Raw genomic sequence first — 22559 nt, forward strand, 5'->3', positions numbered from 1 at the left:
TGCCGCCACCACCCTCCTCTTCCCTGACCACGCCCAGTGCCTGGCTGTGTCCTTCAAGTCAGATGGTGGGTAAATGTCTCAAGTGCCCTCCAGGCAGAGATAAATATCAGACAGCAGGATCCTGGAATTTGGTTTCCGATATTCAAATGGAATGAAGGATAAATCATTTCTGCTGACTGTCTTTACCTGGCTGCAGGAAATGATGCATCACCATTTTTTAAAAGAAAATTAAGCCTTTAATTCCATGACATGTGTAATAAAATGGTGCTTCAGCTCTCTGCGCTGAATATATGGCCCATCGTGTCCTAATTTACTATTCTGACACTACCTAAAATGTTCTGAAGTTATTAATGTGGCAATATATTCAAGCACAAAACCCAGCCTTCATACGCTGTTGAAGCACTTAATTAACGCAATGGATGGCTGTGTGGAAGCAGATCGGGGTAACAGCAAGAGGTGCTGGGTATGTTCTAGCGCTGCCATTGATGCTGGGGTCAGCTGGAGCCTGAGTTTCTGATTCTGGAATGCAGAGATGATGGCACCTAATGGACAGGTGCCATCCTTTTCGGGCCCAAGGCACCATCGTCTTTCTTTCTCCATGAAGAACTCCTTTGTGCCATTTCCTTATTCTGACAAGGAATGCTATGGATGCTTACACACACAGAGATGCTTAGCACATGCACAAGCACACACACATGCCCACACATATACATACATACACACAATTATGGAGCAGTTTATCCCAAGGCTCTGAGCTGTCGTGTATCATGTATTTTGGAGTCTAGGTCTTTATGGCCACAGACCTGATCTGATGATCCATACAACAGCACTAGGTCCAATGTCATCGTACGACAAGGGCTGGGGGCCGGGGGATTCTAGACCCATGCTTATTATATGCAGCTTTCTCTTCCCCTACTTGTTTATAACATCGACTACTATGACCAGAGCCAATATCAACTGACCTCACAGCCCTCCTGCCCTTAGCAATGGGGACATCCACAGCATAGGTACGTACCTCTGGATGTATCCATGTGGTCATTTGGAGTGGCAGTCCTTCTCTTCTGACCTTCTGAGTTCCATTTGAATGAACTCACAAGGTCAATGGCTCCAGCTCAGCCCCTAGACAAGGCAAAATCCAATCTCATCCTCTTCAAGGGCCAAGGAATTGGAATAGTTGATTTATCTTTTAGAAGATGTGTGTAGGAATCTGAAAACATGCATATGTTATATTCTTAGCAATGGGCGTGAGCAAGGTTCCTGCTAGTGACCGGAGTCAGTGGCCTGAAAGAGAATAGCTACTGCTGAGACTAACTTTCTGAAGGAGACATGTTGCCTAAGTTGTTAGCCAAACAACATTAAGCAAATTCTGTAGCTCACAATGGCACCTCCCTCACAGGGGTGCTGTGGTTATTCAAACTCCCCCCTAGACTCAGACCCACACCTGACACATAGACACAGTCCCTACGTGTTAGCTGTGGACTATCCCCACGCGCGCTACACAGTGGCTTCCAGAGTTTATCCAGAACTTGAGTGACTTCCCATGTTCTACACAGTGAGTGTCAGGCATGACAAGGCTCACACACACCTTTACATCCTTGTCCCTCACATTCAAGCCTGCAGCAAGTGGCTTGAATGACTAAGAAGGACAATTCTACTCCCCTTCCTATGTCTTTCTCACCTAGCTTCTCAATAGCTGCCTTGCCCCTGCTTTTAGAGTTTTCCATTCAACGGCTGGAGTGTGTGTGTGTGTGTGTGTGTGTGTGTGTGTGTGAATGCACAGTAGGCTCTATAGACCCTTGTTTAAACCCACCATCTGCTTCCTGTGAAACCGAATAAATGCCTTGGCCTTCAAGACTCCAGGAGGTCTGGTCCTATCTGCCCCCAGCTCCCCTCTCAAATTCATTTTAGACCCTAAGTGTAAGTCTCATGCAATCAAGGACTCTGAGTGTCTCCTTTGCAGCCTGTGGTAGTTAGAAAATGAACACTTTTTAGAAATAAAGAAGCAATCCACGATAGGATCCCTGCAAACTATATGTATACCCCATGCACCACTGAACATCAGGGAAATGTGCTAACAAAAGTACATCACTTTAATTAACCTTTTATCAACCCCTGCACAAAGCCTGTGAGCAAGTAGAAATTAGAAGGGGAAGTAGATAGTACAAACCAGGCTTCATTTCTAAGAACCAAATGGCCCAGGAAAGACCATTGCATTTAGCTGCACAGGCTCCAGACTGCATAAATCCAGGAGCATCCCTAATACAGAAGAACACTATCAAGAGTTTAGATGGGGATGGGGTGCAGTAGGCCTGGCTCCCCAGCCTGCTCCATCTCGGTGATCCCCCACTGAGCCTCCTTCCTGGGTCCTACCCAGACTCAGCTGTGTTTCTGCACCTTCAACAGGTTTCTTTCTTATGATGCCCAAACCAGTAACCAGAAAGCATAACTTGAGAGTTACATGAGGATGAAATGCAGACTGGAAGAGGAGACGCTTGGATGCCATCAAGCACAGCTTTGAGCCCTGATGTTCATCAGCTGTGCGTCCTTGAACCACCGTTTTGTAGAGTCTTAAGCTTCCAGGATCTAGAGACCCTAGATATTTGGCCTTCATTTAACTGGATATCGGCATGGATGACTGATAAGGAGACCCTTAAGCAGGCCCCTGTGTGTGAATTCTCCCTGCAAAGGCTCTCCACTTCCAGCTTGCCCTGGCTTCCCTTCCTTTACCATGGTGGGAAGCCTAAGATAACCATTGTTCCTTCCTGTGTGTGAGGCCAAGGAGGTTTAGTGGCTGCCTGCCCATGATCCTATACCTGTGTGTGGGAGTGGGGAAGTGGACAGACAGACAGCCCCCCTGGGCCCTACTGACAAATCCTGCAGCTCCTGCTTGCTAGGCAGGGCCACTGTCTGAGCCTAGCAGGGGCAGAAGAGCCAATGGCTCAGATCTCCAAGGCAGCCGCAGCATTGTGGCCCGTCTCCAGGCCAGTGCTCATCTCGGTCTCACCTGCCTTCATGGGGTCTAGGGGAATCGGACCCCTAAGAACAAATCCCCACCCCATGACTGGGTTGAGCTGTTAAGCCAAAGGCTGCCATGACACTAAGACCAAAACCTGGGGACGGTGCTGCTGACAGGCCTGCTGACAGCCCGGCTGGGAGGACAGCTATTTTTAGCACACGCTTGACCTAAGATGCTATCTACCAGGCACAGCGAGGGGGACAGAGGGAGCGGAGAAGAGGGCCCCATGCACCCACGGGGCCCCAGCCATGGAGCCTCAATTAGCTACTCAGGCAAGTGTCGGCTTTCCAAACACAATTTTGTTTGCAGTGTTAGGGAGGCCTGATGACTGGCCAGGAGGCCCGATAGAAGTCACTGAGCAGAGTGACCTTGTTAGGAGTAGAAGCCGAAAGCAGCTGGCTCTGTTTGCAGCAGGAGGAATTTGACGAGGCGGGTTGATCAATGTGCTGGCTCCGGTTCACAAAATCAGTTTCCTGGGAGAGTGCAGTGAGTTCTTCAGGAAGAAATTAAGATCCAGCCATCAGCTGGGCGGTGGTGGCACACACCTTTAATCCCAGCACTTGTGAGGCGGAGGCAGGTGGATCTTTGTGAGTTTGAGACCAGCCTGGTCTACAGAGCGAGATCCAGGACAGCTAGGCTGTTACACAGAGAAACCTTGTCTCAGGAAAAAAAAAAAAAAAAAAAAAAAAAAAAAAAAAAAAAAAAAAAATATATATATATATATATATATATATATATATATATATCAATCTTTCGAGTGGTACAGAGCAAACAAACAGAGTGTAGAAACAAAGGTACAGAGGTGTTTTGTGGACGTTTCACCAAGGGCCTCTGTAATTCTTGTGCTGCAGACATATTAATATCTCCCACTTCTGGAGGTAACCCAAGAAAACCAAGGCTGCAGTGGGGCCCTAGTTTCCCAGAAGCAATCTTAACCTCTGCTCTTTGAAGTGCCTGAAATTGGCCTGAGACTGGCCCCTGTCAGCACCCTTCCAGAGGCTACTGAAAGCACTGTTAGAGCCTGATTAAAAAGGAGGTGTGGCTTCCAGCCTGCATCTCATGAGCTCATCCCAAAGACAAGGAGTCATGGGTAGCTCACTCTGGACACTCCCACCAGAAAGAGACCAATGGCCTGGCCTCCCCTGCATGTGGCGATCCTAGACAAGGCCAGGGAAGGATGGGTCGAGCTTCCCTGAGACAAACAGGGTTGCCATTGGGGCTCAAGGCCTTACTGCGTTAATTAGCTCTTCACTGCTGTGACTAAATATCTGAGAAAAGCACCTTAAAAGAGGAAGGATTTGTTCTGGCTGATAGTGTAAATGGAGGCAGAGTTTTTCTGTCCCTACTACCTGGTCCCAAATAAACACACAGAAGCTTATATTAACTACAAAATGCTCGGCCAATAGCTCAGGCTTGTTACTAACTAGCTCTTACTTTTAAATTAACCCACTTCTATTAATCTGTGTATTGCCACGCAGCCCATGGCTTTACCAGTCCACTGACATCTTGCTTCTTGGGTGGCTCCCTCAAGTCTTTCTCAAGTCGGCTCCTCTTCATCCCAGTCCTCAGTTTGATTGTCCTGTATAACTTTATCCTGCCTTGCTATAGGCCAATCAGCTTTATTATTAACTAATAAGAGTAATATTCACAGCACAATGTCTTCAGAGAATTGAGTCCACAGTCACTTAGACAAGCCAGTTGACAATCAAGTAGCATGTGGGGGCATGGGTAGACTTCACTTATCAGGCTGAGAAGATGACTTAGTTAATAAAGTGCTTGCTGTCAAGCATGAGGACCTGAGTTCGATCCCCAGCACATACATAAGAAGCCATGGGCGGAGGAGGTACATCTGTATTTCCAGTGCTGGGGAGACAGAAACGGGTAGATCTCTAGAGCTCACTGGCCAGCCAGCTTAGGCAACTGGCGAGCTCCAGGTTCAGTGAGAGACTCTGCCTCTTGATAGATAGATGGATGGATGGATGGATGGATGGATGGATGGATGGATAGATAGATAGATAGATAATAAATAAATAAACAAATAAATAAATAAATAAGTATAGAGTGACTGAGGAAGATACCTGATGGCCTCTGGCCCCCACATACATACATGTACACCCACATGCATACACACAAAAAATAACTTATTTATCGTTTTCTAAGTAGGTTGTATTTTTAGAGTAGTTATAGGCTTGTAGGCAAACGGAGTAGAAGGTTTAGAGCTGCCCTATATATACCTGCCCCACACATATACAACCTCCCAACTTCAACATCCCAGAGTGAGAGGTTCCCGCTTTCTCCCCCCTCCCCAAAATTGTCTACAGTGAGAAAAATACATTTTATCAGAGATGAAAGAATAAATGGAAAGAGAGAGGCGAGGGAGAGAGAGACAGGCAACAGACAGCTCCTTGGCTCAGAGTAAGAACCCAAGCAGGCTCTTGATCCTTTAGGTACGCTTTCAGTGTCTCCTAATGTTCATCCGTTTAAGTGTGTAAACTCATTTGCCCGTCTGCTAAAGAGGAGAGACCTTTTCAATGCTTTCTCAACACCCAACCCGAGCTCACCCCACAGGAAGAATGCTTCCTGTCTCCCTGCTTTGGCAGCTACGGTCATGAAAGGGCCTGCCCCACATAGCTGTGCTGCTGAGGGAAAATGCCAGGATTGGAGTCTCCCTTATACACATCAGACAACGTAAGAAGAGGCTTCTCCATTCAGGGCCTCAGTTTCCCCAGGCATCAGATGATGAGGTGGGATGGTCTGTCTAGACCGATCCACAATGCTGTTCTATGAATAGATAATAAGCCCCCAATGTCAAAACACTTCCATAACATATATTCAAGGGTTCATTTTTATACTTCATGACATCTATAATAAAATCCACAACTAATTCAAGGTAAGAATTAGTTCAAATAATTCAAGTGGATTAGTCTCTCCATAAAAAGCCAAAATGTCTTATCTTTTTTTTAGTGTGACACTGCGAAGTCTGTCCCACAAATGTATCACATCACACACACACACACACACACACACACACACACACACACACTTATACACTTTCACCCCTCATATCTTCAAATACATATATGCACATACTCTCAGCCACACACTTACACACCTGTGCTGTCCGATCCACCCCAGCACTATAGATATACATGGGCAGTGTCCAGGAATGGGATCACTCTTCAGACCTTGAAGAGAGAACCACAAAGCTTAGATCTGAACGAATAGGAAATAACATTCAGAGAGAAAGGCAACCAGCTCTGACTTGGGGTTTTAAATAGACTGTAGAGGGCCAGGGGTAGTAGTGTATGCAATCACAACACTTGGTCGGTGGAACAGAAGGATCAAGAGTTCAGTATCATCCTTAGCTACACAGGAAGCTTGAAACCAGCCAGTCTGTATCTCAAAAACTAATCATAGAACACTGTCTAGTCAGCTTGAATAGTGGCATACTCACTTGATGCAAAAAGACTCCATTTCCGGTCACTAAAACCACTTGCCTAAACTTAAATAGACAATATCTAACAACAGCAACAACAACCGAAAGAGCCTTGTTCAGGGAATACATCACTCTCCAATACAGGCTGACTTCCCCTGAATCACCTGCGTACTGGTGGGGATGATAAGGACTTCACAGCGACTGTCTTAGGTTATACAAAGGGGCCGCATTGACGTCATGATGCCCACTTTACAGATGAGTCCAGACCAAGGGTGGAGAATGAGTTTCACCACACCCACGAGCAAGGAAGAGTGTAAGCTGGAACTGGAAAGCAAACGTAGGCCTTTCTCTTCTCTGCCTGCCTCTCAGTGGATACTGGTCAGTGCCACTGTATCGGAGATTGGAAGGGAAATGGAAGAGGTAGCTAATAATCCCCAAAGTCGCCACTCTGCATCTGTCTGTGGTTCCAGTCCAGTTACTTGCTCTATTCAAGAGATCTCCTACGTACTCTGGACTGACTGAGCATTTCTTCAGCAATAGCTATTAAAATTGTTCTCCAGGGTGTGACCTGGCCTTTGTGGCTTTTTTCCTGCTCCAAATAAAACTAAGGTCACCAGCAGTCCATTTTCTCATGGACATCATTCTCACATCTGCCCTTGGTGCTGGTGACATCAGATCTATATCTGACTTGCCTCCTTGTGCAAGTCCTTTGCCTTAAAGGCCTCTTCCTCTGTACCATCACTGGGAACTCTGCACCCCAGTGGGTGGAGCTTTCTTGGGGGTGCGGTAACTTTAGGTGGAGGTTGTCTACGTGTCTGCATGAAATTCTTTCATCATTTGTATCCCTAGCTCTCCATACGCCTTCCAGCAAAGTCAGAACCAGGGTCAAGACCCTTTGAATATCCTCAACCTCAAACCTCTGTCTACACAGTGTGTATTCATTGGAAAGGAGGTCTTGGAAGTGTTCTATCTGGACTTGACTTCCAGTTCTGTCCCTCATTTGCTCTCTAGCTTTAGTAGGTCATAGTGTTCTAGACCTCAGTTTCCCCATCAATACACCATGAGGGTCGAAGAGGATAATGTATAAAAATAGCTTAGTTCAGCCCAGTTACTATAGGACAGTCCTGCAGAGCTTATTGAAGCAGGAGGTCTCTGACAGACTGAGCCTGAGAACCTGTATTTCCAGCCAGCTCCAAGCTCCTATAGAAAACTGGTCGAGCGTACACAGTGCCCTGTGCTGAGAGGAATCCTTGTAGTGCAGGACAGTGGCAGCCAGCCACCCAGGGGAAGCCACCCAAACATCCCCACTTCACCCAGGTAGTGTTTCCTGACCCCAGATAAGCACCAGCTCCAGTCCTTACTTAAAAACAAACTGGAGCAGATGATTAGGCCTCTCTCCAGACACAGGCAACTGGGCGTCCCAAGGGAGCTAGCTGGTAATCCTCATGGTGATGGGCCTCTGGGGTAGAGCACTCATCAGCCGGGCAGAGGAACACTGCAGGCCCACATCTCATTCTCTTGGCAACAACTGTGCATGGAAGGAAGCAGCCCATGCCCTTTCCATGTAGGAATGTGGCTAAGGAGCCACAGCAGGGTTTCCCTGAGGAAGAGGACTCCTGCATCCTGTGAATGAAGACCTCCTGAGGCTAGAAGCAAGACTTCCCTGGAATGATTGTGGTGGAATCGGGGAAAGCATCTATGAAACAGGCAGGTCTCCGGTGGACTTCCTAGGGGGACCTCACTGCCAGCTCAGGAGAAACTGCCCAAAGCAAGGCTTGTTCACAGGGTCCCACCCAGAAGAAACCAGGAACATACATACCTGGGAGGCTTCATAACTCCTCTGCCTGAGGCTGAGCATCAGCCCTCACCCACTACCCAGAAACACAAGGGTGAACACAATATCTGCAGGGATCCAGTGCTCCACAGACAATCACTGTGCATGCACTGGCTAAGAAGCCAGGCCCCACACCAGAAGGAAGGACTCACATCCCAGGTCACCTGATGCCACCCATCAGCACAGAGCAAGGCAAGCCACATTTCCACAGGAACTCTCACTTTAAATGAAACTATTAAGTCATGTTTGGCTGCATCTTTAAAACCTGTTTTGGAAAAGATGCTCAGCCCCACTAATGATTAAGAAGACGCAAGACAAAACCACAGTGAGATACCACCTCACACTGATTAGGATGGCCGCAGCCAAACAAAGGAAAAGGAAAGAGGAAAATAACAGAGAAGGGGGAACAAAGGCCCCCATGCAGTGTTGGCGGAATGGAAAGTGGAGCCATGTCTATGGAAAGTAGTTACGCAGTACCTCAAAAAGTGAAACATAGAATCAACATAGCAACATTATTCCCAGCAGCCCAAAGGTATCCCATCCACAGAGGAGTGGATGGACAGGATATGGTAGGCACAGGCAATGGCATACTCTTCTACTTGTAAGTGGAGGGAATTTCGGCACAACCTGTGATATAAACACATCTTAAGGACATTATGTAAGTGAAATACACTAGACACAAAAAGACATTGTATCATCACACTTATAGAAGGAAAGAAAACAAAACAGCAAAACAAAATGGGAGTCAGAGCCATAAAGAAAGGAAGAAGAATAGAAGTTTCCCAGATACTGGGCAGGAAGTGAGACCCTGGCTGTAACTGCTTCTCCTTTATAGCCCTGGCCCTGACACATGGTGGGGAACAAGCAAATGGCAGTTTGCAACACACCATGGTGGGGCTATTTTTCCAAGAAGGGTGTCTCCACCCTGGCCTGATCTTTGTCCTGCTGGCCTCCGGGGAAGTCTAGCTCCCTGTCTGAAGCCACTTTGGGGATAGTGTCTGCCCATTTGCGTGTTTCTTCTAAGCCAACTGTGAACCTTTTTGTTATGGAGAGACTAAGCCAGGCCCAGTTTCTGATCAACTTCACTTTCCAGGCTCACTCAGGAAAGATAAAATCCATTAAATGCCCCTGCTCTCCTGTGAGAGGCACCGAACCCCATACCAGTAAGATGGGGGCTCTTGAGGGGATAGATTCGCTTTATGTGGATCAGTGTCTGGCTTATTGAAGGTGCTTAATAAATATTCGATCATAACAATCTTAATTACTGGATTACATCATGTCTGTCTTAGGGTAGGATATAAATAAATAATGCCACCATCATAATGAGGCACTCGTGGAGGGCCGCTCGGTTTGAGCTCCCACCACTGCACAGGAGGCTTTAATAAATTTGGGTGGATTTCATATTTCATGAAGAGGTATCTGCTCACCGCAGGTGAGCGTTTCTGAAGATGAGTCTGACTTAGTATTAATAGGTGCAGAGTGCTTCCTGGTTGCTTGTTTTACACACTCATGTTCATCTCAACATAGGTCAGAGGCGTTCACAGCCAGCGCCAAGGAGGGTGACCGGAGTGGCGCTACAGCGTCCGTGCTGCGGGGGCCAAAGACATTGTAAGCAAAGCCAGGTCCTCTTCAGACAGAGCCCCAACCCAGAAGTCTTCCAGCAGCTTTCCAGAAGGTTCTATAAGAGAGGGAAAGGAGCAATGGTCAGCAGTAAGGGCAGACCCTGTCTGAAGGGGTGGCCTCATAAAGCGACTGCCCTATCGGAATAACACCAGAGGTGTTCAGTTCCCCCCTTAAAAAGCCAGGAGTACAGCTCTAGCCACACAAACCCCTTCATTTCCAAATGCTACTCATCAATCCATATTCGCTGAAGCTCACCGCCTGTGGCTTTATGAGCCTCATCTGACCCTGGAGGTGACATCAGGGGGTGGGGCTGAGAGCCAGCACTGCTCCTTCTGTGGACACCAGGAGAGCAGACAAGGGCAGGAAAGATCTAGAGTCACTCCCGGCAGGGTGGGATGACACCGGCCCTCACCTGCCGCACTCACCGTGGAATTCCCCCTAGTCTCTCCTGCTCCTCTGCTTCGGGTGGGGAGGCTGAAGAGGCTGTGGGACTCTGCTGGGACCCAGGCTGTACTTCACTGACAAGAAGTCATCTGCGTGCTCACCAGTGCCACACTGCACGTGAAAGCCTCACACTCTGGAAAGAACTAACTTCAAAGTCAGACGGAAGTCTCTGGGAGCTTCCAGAAGCAGAGCTCGTCTTCAGGAGCATGGACCTGCATGCTAGGTATCAACCCTGGAGGCAAGGTGGTGACCTGCATGCTAGGTATCAACCCTGGAGGCAAGGTGGTGACCGGTAAAACCACTTCTTCTAAGAACACACATTCTAACTTTGCCCCATTTCATACTGCAACTGAGCCACGTCTGGTCTTCTGTGCACTGAACCACTTAGGAGAATGAGAAGGAAGATTCTCTAGTGGAGTTCATGGAGCAGGGCAGCCCTGATATCCTCCATGTCCCTACAGGAAGCCCCACCCACATCTCACAGCATGGTGGATGCTCTGAGCAGCTATCTGTGAACATGAGCACTCACCTCCCTCATGGAGTCCCAGGAGCCCCTAATGCAAAGGCCATCCTACACTGCAGGGACCCTTGACTGGACCTTGAGAACATGCAGACAACATGGGCTCTCTCAGGACACCCCAGCATGACACACCTCCATCCTAAAAGCCTTTGCTTTTCACAGTGACATTAGCCACTAGCCCTACGTGGATTTAGCCTAGGGAGGCGCGTGGGGTAAAGATTGCAAAGAGTCTCTTGTTAAGAGTGGGACCTGTCTTAATTACTCTGCCTCAAGTCACCTGCTTGATATATACAGCCTTAAACACATGAATACACACACACACACACACACACACACACACACACACACACACACACACGAACATACATGCATGCACAGCTTACAGAACACTATCTCCTGGCTTCATGTTATCTTTTTATTAATACAAGACAGCAGAGTACTTGAGATGGTTTTTGTCTTGTGTGTGTATGTGTGTGCTTTCTTTCTTTACATGCATGTGTAGAATTTTATATTAGCATATGCAGTTCATTTTTACATTGTTATGTAACAATCCCCACTAATGGTTTTCTCCCATTTCAGTTTTCTAAGTTGGAAGGACAGCCTCAGACAGCCACACTCTCAGCTTGGACGTTTAACTGTTTCTGATGTTTGTGGGCTTGCCAATATTTGTAGAGATGTTGGCCTCCCTGAAGCCACTTAGTATCAGATAACCCTAAGTGAGGTTACCAGACAGCCTGGAGTCTGTGGGACGGGCCAGGCTGGCGCAGGGGCCACCGTCTCTGCCACGTGGCGAGAGGAACAGACACAGCTCTGCCCCATCCTGGTCTGCCTGCGTTTCTGGCTTCCTGATTGCCTCTCCTTCCCTGAGCCCTCAGCCCCCACCCACTCACTCAGATCATCTCTTTTCTGTCCTCCCGCTTTGGAGATTTTTTTTCTTCTGGACATTTCAAATGAATGTCTACAAATCTCAGAAGATGGGCAAATGCGTGTCCAGATTCAGAACTTCTCCCGTACCCCAGAGACTGTGTAACTTTGAAGTCCCAGATCCCATGAAGTTGAGTATCTGCAGTTCCACTCGCCTGCTTCCTGCAGCTTTGTGTTGTCGTCACGCCTAAAGATTCGCAGCGATTCTTTAATATCAAATCTCCAGGCAGTGTCATGGGTGCCCTGTTTGAGAAGTCTGTGGAGTCTGGTGTAGAGTGGGGTATACATGGTACATGGCCTGGTGTAGAGTGGGGTATACATGGTACATGGCCTGGTGGAGAGTAGGGTACACGTGGTACATGGCCTGGTGGAGAGTGGGGTACACGTGGTACATGGCCTGGTGTAGAGTGGGGTATACATGGTACAAGGCCTGGTGGAAAGTGGGGTACACGTGGTACATGGCCTGGTGGAGAGTGGGGTATACATGGTACATGGCCTGGTGGAGAGTGGGGTACACGTGGTACATGGCCGTTCTTCTTCTAGCGCCTTTTAATCCATACATCCTGTCTGCTTTGCTCTAGCAGACTTTGTTACATAAGTCTGCCACCTTTTCTCACCCCATCACTTCTTTTTGAGGGGTGGGTGTTAATTCTTAGGTCAGCAAGCAAAGTCATGGGTTCTGTTACAGCGTTTTCATACATATAGGAAACCGGCCTCTCCGCCTATAGGTCTGTCCACAGATGTCTTGCTTTCCCAAACACATCTTGCTGGCTGCAGCCTCGTGGTTATATTAGTAGTTCTCTCTACCTGCATCCACCACAGGGAGGGGTGAGGGTGGGGTTAAACTAGGCTTGGGGGCTTTTACTAACGAAGACAAGAATCCTCACTGTGTTTCCGTAGGCAGCCTCCTCCTGAGCAGAAGTTCTTTGGTGTTTGATGATCTATAATACTCCATCTCCACCCTCCCACATTAGGGGACCTTTCCTTCACCCATCGCTTGTTGCTTCAGACCATTTGATAGAGTTCGTGGTGTGGATTAGGCTCTGGCTGCTGCCTTGTCCCATTTTTCAGAAGGGTAAGTTGTTCCATGTGTCTTCCAGGGCATGGAGGGCTGAATGAATAGCCTTTTTTTCTTCCGGTCATTATGAACTGATCACTGTAAACACGTTGGATGTGCACTTTATTCGCTGATGGTTTCATTCTTACACACAGCACTGCTTCCTTCCCTGGTTGAAAGCCTCTTCAAGCCCACGCCTCAGCTTTTGCATATAATCCCGGAGGATTTTTGCTGGCCTGCTTGTCTTTCTGATGTGACAAAGTGTTCCAGGATCTGCTTACATGTTTCCTGGTTCATTTATTTGCCTTTTTTTTTAAATAAGAAAGTGTGATTGAAGCCAAAATCTAGGCGTAAATCATGAGCATTTCTATTATGTCAACTAGAAGATACTTTGCTTTCTTAAAGACAGTTATCAAGAGTCATTGCTGATTTTCCAGAGCAGGAAGATAGAGAGCTTTGTTCAATATTGTCATTTCTTACCATGTTCATCTCCTTTCTCTACTACAAAAAAAAAAAAAAAAAAGAAAAGAAAAGAAAAAGAAAGAAAAGCAGCCTTGCGCTCTAATGACATTGGCATGCCCACTGATGGACTTAACATTTATGTACATGCATGTTTCTAAGAACAGCCTTTTATTTTATATTTGATTTGATAGACAGATCCTTGCAGAGACGAAGCCCAATCCCTGTATTCTAAGACCATCTGATGGGTTTCCCCCAATGAACTACCTTCATATTGAGCTCATTTATTTTAATGGTAGTATGTTTGTTCATTAGGCTAGGAACAGAACCCAGGGCCCATTCACACTAAGTAAACACCATTTCTAGGCTAAATCCAAAGCTTTCCCATCTGTTTCACTTTATTGAAACAAATTGTACCGCAGTTTTCCAGATCTATTGTTTTCTACCTTAAAAATGTAATTTAGAGTATAACTCCATTAAGTATTTTCATGACTCCAAACCAAAGGTACCCAAGAAAGGGAAGATTCAGAGTAGCCTAACTTCGATCCTCTCCCCACACCCTGTTCCACTTCCTCCCCACAGGTAACCATTTCTGGTTGTTGTCTATTTATGACTTCCTTTTACAACAACAACAACAACAATGAAAATGTGCATTCATTTGCAGCCCCGCCTTGAAGAGACAGTAAACATACTGTACCCACATTTCTCTCCCATGTCCTCAGGATTACAAGCTACAAGGACAGAGAAGAGATCCTTCTCTCTCTCTCCAGCTGTGTAGTACTCCTCGACAAGGAGGCATGCAGCTTCTTGACAATTCCTGGGCACAAACTCCTGATGTTGCCAATCACTGCAGATCTGCTGTCACCCTAACTAGGACATAGCGGAAGCAGTCTCATTATGAAAAAAAAAAAAAAAACAAAGCCATGATCGGACTTCCATAGTCATGATTTTGTGCCAGTGTGGGCCCATGTTCCATCTCATTAGATACTTACAGAGTTCTGGAGGTACCAAGATGAGAAGATATCAAAGCATGTGCCTAGGTCTGTCAGCAGTTGCTGTCCTGAGAAGAAATGCCTTAAATCTCTGAGGCCAAAACCTGCAACACTGGTAGCTTGGCTATGAACACTCCTGGGAGCTTCCCAGGGGCTCTGCAAAGACTGTAGAGGTAAGAAGAGGAAAGATCAGGGCGAGTGCTCTAAGCAGAGATCTACTGGGCACAAAGGTTTGGAGGAAAGACAGGGGTTAAAACAATCCTGTCACCACAGAAATGGGTGAAGGGCAGTTGGGCAGTGGCTTTTCTCTCCTGACAGCTGTTCCGTAGAACAGAGTCAAAATGTGTGAGCAGCCAGTGCTCACCTGCAGCCAGGCTGCTTTGTGGCTCCCTCCATGGCCTCTGCATTGGAAGAATGATCATTTATTTTAAGAAGGCCCTATTTCCACGGGTGTGAGAGCGATGCACCCCAGGGGAAATAGGGTTCTTGCTTGAAGTCTGGAATTAGAACCGTTGCTGTCTGGGCAACCGAGACATTGACCATATCTTAGCACCACACCCCAGGATGAATCAACCGGATGGGGGTAGGTGAATGTCTGTGATCCAGAGACCAGCTGGCCAAGCACTGTGCAACACAAATACAGTGCAAGTCACAAGGGTCATCTGAAATCTCCTGGAGCCTAACAAGTGAGAAAAAAAATGAGCAAAAACAATTTTTAAAGAAGTGTGATTGAAGTTGTTGTTTGACAGTGTCGGACCTGTCTAGAGTGCACTCTGGTTCCTGTCACCTTGACCCCCTCTTGTCTCCCTCCCATCCCATTACTACGCACCCCCTCTTCCCTGCAGCACCCTTTCCTTCCTTTATGTCTTTCCGTATCAAATTCACTGGGTTTTTCCAGATCCATCTATGTGGCCACAGAGTCAGAGCTACCCACTAGAGGCTGAGTCAGCCGTGGGTACCACAGCTGAACACAGGGGCTGCCCCTCCCCCAGAATCTATCAGGAGTCAGCAGTTCGGCCGAGAGGAATAGAGTCCCATGAACTCTCCATGCATTTCCAGGGTTGACTGTCGTCAGACCCAAGTCTTGTGCAGGCAGCCTCTGATGTTGTTAAGAGCAGGTTTGTACTGGCTATGTGGAAACTAAGTCTAAGGGTATGTTTTATTAAACCCACAATAGCCAGAGTATGAAGTTCCCTGACCTACAGTGAGGTGATGGTCCAACAAACACGTGGTACATTGAAAATTCATCAGATGCAAAACAACAAGCTTAGCTCTGTGGGCTGTTCTTTTCGTGGCTGGCTGAGAGGTACAGCTTCTTGTCCCTGCCCGGCACCTCCAGAATAGTGACACCAGATGCTACCAATCTGCAAATGATCAGCATCCGTACTGTGAGGCTGACCACCAGATACATGCCTCGTTATCAGACATAAAATGGGAAATCCCAAGCAGGACCATTGTAAGTTTAGATCATCTATACTACCATCCCAATACGGGATCAGTACAGGACGTGACTGAAGTGTCTATGTGTCATGGGGATACTAAGTCTCACACACACACACACACACACACACACACACACACACACACACACATTTCACAAACTTCTGCTGTCGAGTCCTTACCAAGGAACCCTAGAGGTTAAGCCTCAGGAAGGCTGCCTCACTCTCAAGCCAGGATGTCCCTCCATCAACAATGACAAGTCCCAACTGTGTCCAGACAGGAAGAGCAGCAGCCCTATGAAAATGTCCTCGGCCACATGGGTCTGCTGTTCCCAGACTGTGAGCTACTAATGGAGCACTCCTTTTGAGTTTAGCAAGGCACTGAGCTAACATAAGCAGTCAGCATCCCGCTACACACACACAGATCCCATGTCCTGAAAGACTATTATAGTCTGGACCTGAAATGTGCCACACACGCTCATGTTTTGAGCATTCTAGACCAGCTGTTTGGTGCATCTTGACCCTCCCCCTCCCCCTGTGATGAGGATTGAACCTACAGCCTCATACACACAAGGCATAGCCTTTCTTCCTTTTTTTAATTTTAATTTTGAGACAGCATCTCACTAAGTTGCCTAAGCTAGCCTTGAATTCACTCTGTAGCCCAGGCAGGCCTTGAACTTGTGAACCTATTGCCTAAGCTTTCCAAGCTTGCACCAACAAGCCCAGCTGTGGCATAACTCTGAAGGCTATGGAACCTTTAGGAGGTGTGGCCTAGCTATAGCTCAGCCGGGCAGTTTTTCTTATCTCCTCCTCCTGAAGCTCTGGGATAGCGAACAACTCATTGAGGTGGAGTGAAAGGCCAGACTCACTAGTGTAAGGACATTGACTGGCACAAGGCACAGTGTAAGTGTTCCGTATGGGCGGGCTAGCTTTTTCGTTTTGATTATCAAGTCAAGAAGATGCATCAGGCTCCTGAAGACATTGACAGAAATGATTCCCAAGGAAATCTTGGTGCTGGCAAAGAACTATCACCTATGTCCAGGTCACAAGGGTAGAAAATCAGGTGAGTTATCTCGTGATCTTGGCAGGGATGTGAGCCAGAGCCCAGCTGCAGGAGCCCTGGTACACTGCCCGAGTCCCCAGCTTTTGAACATGTCTAGTTATCCAGCAGCAGCACCAATGAAAGCTGGTGTAAAACGAAGCTGGTGACCGTTGTGGGCACCAAGGCCACGGCTCGGCCGTTTTTGCTTGTGCCATTGAACTGGTGCTCTGCCCTGCTGTGCTCCAGAGGCCTTCTGAGGGAATGTCACTGCAGGGATGGGACACGGCAGCACGCGGCCTGAGGACAGCTTTATTTATGTTCCTGCTGAACGGACGAGCAGGCCTTGTTTTTCTAGACCGTCAGAGCGCGGTGGCTCACATAGCGGCCACGAGTCTACATTTAGAACCGTGTCTTCATTCACATTCTTTCCGTGGAGCTCATGGCTCCTGGGCTGGAAGACAGTGGTCACTTCTTCTTGGCCAGACCCCAGGAACCATGCCGGCCGGCTCTGGGCTATTCAGAATCTGTGTTCTTGATCCAAAGCCTAACTGTTGTCCTTGCTGGGGGTGGTCTGAGTCAGTGTGCCCACAGTAACTAATGCAGAGGTGGGATCCACAGCTTGTGGAAGGTGGAAGCCTTTCCTGGGGGCACCTGGATCCTGGGGTGGAGCGCTTGTGGTCTGGTTAGTGCTGTGGTCGGGTTAGCTCACTTGGAGGTTCCTGCTAAGCAATGCCTTATTGTTCTCTCCCAACACTGTTGACAAAGCTGCCTGTCACTCCCTGGCCCCCTGAAGGTTCCCCTGGCCTCTAGTCAGTCAGCCACTTCAAGCAAACAGTATCAGCTCTTGCCTCGGAGCACAGATCGCCCGTGTCTATGATCCCAAACCAGACATGAGGTCATGCTTGCCACCTGTGAGGCATTAAGAGTAAGCTGGGAAGAGCGACTCGGAGGAGGAGGACAGTGAAGAGAGTTGGGAAATCAGAAGCCCCACGGAACGGTTCAGCTCTGGTTACTCACCCAAAGCAAATTCCATGTATAATGAGGTTTAGCAAGGCAGCGCTGTCTAATGTGGGGATGAAGTGACTCTGGCCACAGGCAGATGACACGGAACTGACTCAATTTGTTTACATATGTAACGGGGGAAACAATCACTAAAATAGAAAATCTATGATTTCTTGGGTATTGTTTAATGGAAAGCTCTATTTAAAAAAAAAATAAGTTGGCTTAAGTTTTATTTAAAGGAAACTAATAAATGATAATTTAGATGGCTGAGGATGTCATAAAAATTGTGTAACAATAATAAATAAATGGCTAACATGGGAAACTTGACAATATAATTATATATATATATAGATATAGATATATATATATAGATATATAGATATATAGATATATAGCCTTGCTCCTTTGACAGAGCAATGGGTACTCTTTCCAGTTTAAAAGTAGGTAAACTGAGGCTTAGCAAGGAAGAGTGACTTGGCTGGTGTCAGGGAGCTAGGGATTAATGGAATCAGGGCTCCCTGGACCTGTGTGGTGTTTTCACTCCCGTTTCAAGTTGTTATTTGTCCCGGATGGGATGGGCAACACTGAAAGGTAGAGTCTTCTTCAGACCACCTCTAAATGCTGAACCCATCCAGGGCCTGGTGTTCACAGGCTAAGGTTCAAGGCTGGGACAGAGGTGGCTGCCCTTGAGGTGCCCACAGAGTCAGGACAGGCAGTCCACAAATAGATGCAGAGGTATAGTGCTCTGCAGGGCTCCCCCGGGGCATTGAGCTCTGTATGGAGCCAGATATCTGGCAGGGCTGGACAACTTGAATCCCTCAGGCCACAGACTAAGGGAGCTTAACAAAGGAGCTTTAGGCAAAAGAGAAGAAATTATTGTATCAAATTTTGGCAGTGAGGAGGATGGGGAGGGCAAGGAGCTAGCACAGCCTAGAGAAGGTGGTCTAGGGCCGTTTAGGGGTAGGGCAGGTGACCCCAGGCCAATCTAGGATGCAATCATAGAGAAGGCAGGTGTGAACTCATCTTGGGACTTTGGGGTGGGGGTGGGGGTCCTTCCCAGGGAAGGAGAGGGGAGCCCTGGGCTGATGGAAAAGATCTGTCATTGGTACCCAGGTTTTGCAAACACCAAGGCCAAGTTGTTGAGTGGACACTTACCTTGCATCTTCTCTGGTTATTTCACATCCTTCTGCATCTCTCCCCTTGAAACCCAGCCCAGCCTTCCCCCAGCCTGCGGCTGGCCAGATTATTTTGCTCCAAAAGCGTGGCAGAGTATGGCTCCTTACTCGAGGAATGCAGGCCGTGGTTGTCCAGAGCCGATGATGAAACGGGCTATTTCTGCTCTGGGACATCAGCAGGCCTCCGTGGCTGGTTCCAAGGCACACACTATCATGTTCTTAACATTTCTTGAGACAAATGCTTTCCTCCCCCCACCTTGAGATATTTTTATTCGAATCTAGGTTCTGGGGTGACTATAGAAATCACTCTGCACTGAAGCTGGAATCGTGGTGAGGGGCCAGCTAATCGGCAAACAATTTTCACTCCCTGAGTTATCTATTACTCGTGGCTGATCTGGATGTAAAAATAGCCTCTGAGGCTGTTTGTTTAATCTGACTGTTACTTGACACCACGCGGGTGTTGCAGAGCGGACTGTTTGCCTCTTCCCCACCACGAACACCATTTGGTTTCCCCAGGCCAGTCTCTGTTTGGGTAAGCTTCTGGGCCTTCCACGGCTGGCAGCTTCTGGCCGCTGATTCTGCTCAAGTGGGTAACTCGGTGGGACGCAGGCAGTCCGGGTGTTGAATCCTCTTTCCTCTCCTCTCTGGGCAGCCTGGCTAAGGGGGAAGAAGTTCGGGCAACTGGGCAGAGCCGGTACCCTCCAGATCCTGGGAAGGCCTGTGGAACAAGCAGCTGGTTCACACGTGGAGATCGGAAGGTACAGTCTGCACACTTGCGTGCTCCTTGGCACAGTCAAGGGAGTCTCCAGCGGATAGTAGAAGGGGTGTCTGCTCTGGAGGGCTGTGAGCGTTGAGATGTGTAGGATGGCGTCTAGGGGGTAAGAGCAGACTGAGTGCTGGGGCTCTCGGGGCTGAGTGTGCTTTGTGGACCATGAACGGAAGATTTAGAGCATTTATGTGTGACTTTGTCCTCCCACGTAGCTGTCAGGGTGCTCAGCTCCTACACAGCGGAGTGAGCACGTGCTGGTGGATATGTCGGGTCTTTGCATTGCCAAATGGGACCACCAGGGTCCCAGGTTTCACAGCAGAGTTGAAGGAGACTCCGTTGCCACTCGCAGCTATAACAGAGAGAGACACTGGCTGTCTGACTCTGACTTAAGGGCTTTGAAAGCACGTGGGTCTCCAACACAAAGCCCTCAGCAGACTGCCTGTCCTCACGCACCCCAGGGAGCCCAACCAGATTCCCTACCAGTCAGGCTTGCCCAGTGGAAAGCCATTCTTTTTCTTTCTTTCTTTTCTTTTTTTTCATTTTCCGATGGAGAAGAATTGGTAAGTGATGAGCACTCTTTTGAATATAAATATATGAAAGTTTAACATAATTAAGAAATATTATTTGGCATTGTAAAATGCCTCTGTAAATACAGGAATCAGATGTGCATGTTAAACAACGTCTGCTTTTCCAACCTTTGGAAACAGTAGTGATTGAATGCCCTGTGACTGGGAGCCTGGATTTGTAAATAAAGCTTTGCTGGCACACGGCCCAGTGCATTCATTTGCATACAGCCAGGCAGTTTTACACACCTGCCCAGACTGTGCAGCGTGGAAAAACCAAGTGTGTGATCTTTTACAGAAAAAGGCTGCTGACTGCCCCTGGGGCACGTGCTCCTGGAGCTGAATAGAATTTTAATCCACGTACATCCACAACAGCAATGCAGTTCATGCAAGCAAGTCTAAATTCAATTTGTCACCCCAAAACAAAACAAAGAAAAAGACACGCAAGTAGGAAGTCTGGAGCATGAAGTTGGGAAAAAGGGGTCAGCTAGAATAGAAGAGGATGCGAGAGAGGGTAATGGGGGTGGAAGTAATCAAAATACGCTATGCATTGCCAAAGGATTAATAATAATAATAATAATAATAATAATAATAATAATAATAATAATAAAAGCAAATTTAGGAAGAAAGTAAAGAACAGCCTGGGAGCAGGATGTTCAGGGCCAGCAGCAGGTGGACTCTGAAGTCTCCTTCCCTAGGCCTGCTTGTCAGTTCTGGTTCACACCGGAAGATTTCAGTTTTGCCCTGTGGGGCTGAGGGTTACCTTAGCCTTAGAGTCACCAGTCGTGTGGAGCATCGGTGTGGCCAGCTGACCAGAGTGGATTATGCTTATTGGGGAGTTTATAAATAGCCATCTCCGGGTGACCCAAGTCCAACTTGCATCTGCCCCTTGGGTCTTTGGTCTGGAAGGAAGTGTTCCTGCTTTTTGGTGACCAGAAGCTGGTAGGGATGGGAGCAAAGGCTCACACTAAAGAGGAGGAAGCGGGTGGTGGGATGCCGGATCATTGAGGCAGAAGGACCAGAGTCCACCAGGACGGACACTCAGGCAAAGGGAGCTGTGAGCAGGTGACAGGAAAGGCCAGAGGGAGCCTTGTGGCCTCAGAGGAAGAGTCCATCTCTTTGGCTGGCTGCCTTTTCTCAGCAAGTGCCTGTGTTTCCTGCTCTCTGCTCTTGACCCTGACTCACAGGGGGAAGCCCCATGTTCTAAAATAGCTTACTCCTCCAGTCGCAGGCAGTCTCAGTAACTGAGCCCTGCCCATGACGCCAAGGCTAGGCTGGCTTGCTTGTTGCCTCTTGGAGTTTTAATCTGTCTGTCCCGGGGTTACTGGAGAGGAGTGGGGTCTTTAAGAGACTGTCCCTGGGGGAAGGTGCACAGGGCTGGCATTCCCCAGTCAGGTCCAAGCAGGCTAGAGTGTCTAGGCTTTGTGTCTACTGGCAGGTTTGAACCCCATTTCACCAACTCTAGCCAACCCATTGCCCTGTAATTTGATTGTTGTTCCTGCTTTTTTGTTTTGAAACATAGGCTGGCCTTGAACTCCCGATCCTCTGCTTCTATTTGCAAAATGCCAAGTTCTGAGGGTACGGGAGCGTGCCACCGTACCCTGCCCATCTTGGGTTTCATTTAGTTAAAAAAGCTCCAAGTGCCTCTTGGCCTCTGCTTGGTTCCCAGGGGCTTGAATGGCATGAGCTGGTGGGAGTGGCTGGAGGGGAAGCCAAAGGATCCACGGAGGTCAGAGATCAGGACCCAGCAGGGAACCTGTGGAGTACACACCAGAGCTGAGACACACCACACAGTGTAAGCCACAGGGTCAGTGTGGAACGTAGCTGTATACAGGACTAGCGCAGTAAGAGTAATACATGTACTTCAGGAGTCAGGGGAAGGTGGAGCATGTTCTTGGCTTGAGGACCAGCCTCAAGGGGCAGATGGAGCTGAGGTGGGGCAAAACACATTCCAAGCTGGGCCTGTGTACACTGACCTTAGAGGAATCTGACAGCAAAAGAGTTTGAAGAACCCAGCAAGTATCTGTGGCTTCTCTAAGGACTTGGGAAAGAGTGTTCCCACCCAGCTCTCCAAGGTCCAGCTAAGACAGGATGTGAACAAAGGGCAGCACCCAGGAAAGGCTCCAAAAAAGCACTTCCCAGTGCTCACACTCAGCTTCAACGGGAGCCCCAGGCTCTTGCCAGCCGAAGGCAGTCCTTTTTGTCTTTGAGCAGGCCCATTTTTCAGGAACTGTCTGGCTGAGTGGAGAGACACATATCGCCTC

At 48.0% G+C, this 22559-nt stretch overlaps 1 protein-coding gene and 1 long non-coding RNA gene across 2 annotated transcripts in view; one reads left to right on the forward strand and one right to left on the reverse strand.

The window, feature by feature from the left end:
* Positions 1-9608: 9608 nt before the first annotated feature.
* LOC119088553 lies at positions 9609-19314 on the reverse strand. The gene is made up of 2 exons (XR_005092220.1): positions 18944-19314; positions 9609-9964 (listed from the first exon to the last, which is right to left on the reverse strand). It is a non-coding gene; the product is annotated as an uncharacterized LOC119088553 (long non-coding RNA).
* A 90-nt stretch (positions 19315-19404) lies between these two features.
* The window catches only part of C9H10orf71 (chromosome 9 C10orf71 homolog), a 30424-nt gene continuing 27269 nt past the window's right edge, over positions 19405-22559 (forward strand). The window contains exons 1-2 of the mRNA XM_028878374.2: positions 19405-19495; positions 19616-19721. The gene's annotated coding sequence lies outside the window, so the exon portion shown is untranslated. The remainder of the gene's footprint in view (positions 19496-19615; positions 19722-22559) is intronic.

Source organism: Peromyscus leucopus, chromosome 9, assembly GCF_004664715.2.
Source record: "Peromyscus leucopus breed LL Stock chromosome 9, UCI_PerLeu_2.1, whole genome shotgun sequence".
In the NCBI taxonomy this organism is placed as follows: Eukaryota; Metazoa; Chordata; class Mammalia; order Rodentia; family Cricetidae; genus Peromyscus; species Peromyscus leucopus.